Here is a 513-nt window from a genome sequence, read left to right as displayed (position 1 = left end):
TAAATAGGTGGTGGTAGGATAAAGGGGGGTAGGATAAAAGGGTGGTAGGATAAGGGGGTAGGATAAGGGGGTAGGATAAATGGGTGGTAGGATAAGGGGGTAGGATAAATGGGTAGTAGGGTAGGTTCAAGTTGGTAGAATAAAGGGGTAGTAAGAAGGATAAGGGGTTACGTAGGTAGGATAATGGGGGGTAGGGTAGGTAAGGTAGAGGGTAGGTTAGGTAAGGTAAGGTAGATGGTTTAGGTAGGTAAGTAAGGTAAGGTAGGCACAACGCTAGGTAGGAGGATAGAGGTAGGTAAGGTAGGGGTATGTAGAAGGGTACGTAGGGGGATAAAGTAGGTTGCGTAGTGTGTAGGTAGGGTAGGTAAGGTAGGGGTAGTAAGAAGGATAAGGGGTTACGTAGGTAGGATAATGGGGGTAGGGTAGGTAAGGTAGAGGGTAGGTAGGTTAGGTAAGTTAGATGGTTTAGGTAGGTAAGTAAGGTAGGGTAGGTACAGAGCTAGGTAAGGGGAT

The sequence above is a fragment of the Solanum pennellii genome, chromosome 8 (genome assembly GCF_001406875.1).
Source record: "Solanum pennellii chromosome 8, SPENNV200".
NCBI lineage: Eukaryota > Viridiplantae > Streptophyta > Magnoliopsida > Solanales > Solanaceae > Solanum > Solanum pennellii.
The sequence above is the reverse complement of the archived record's forward strand: the minus strand, read 5'-3'. Positions refer to the sequence as shown.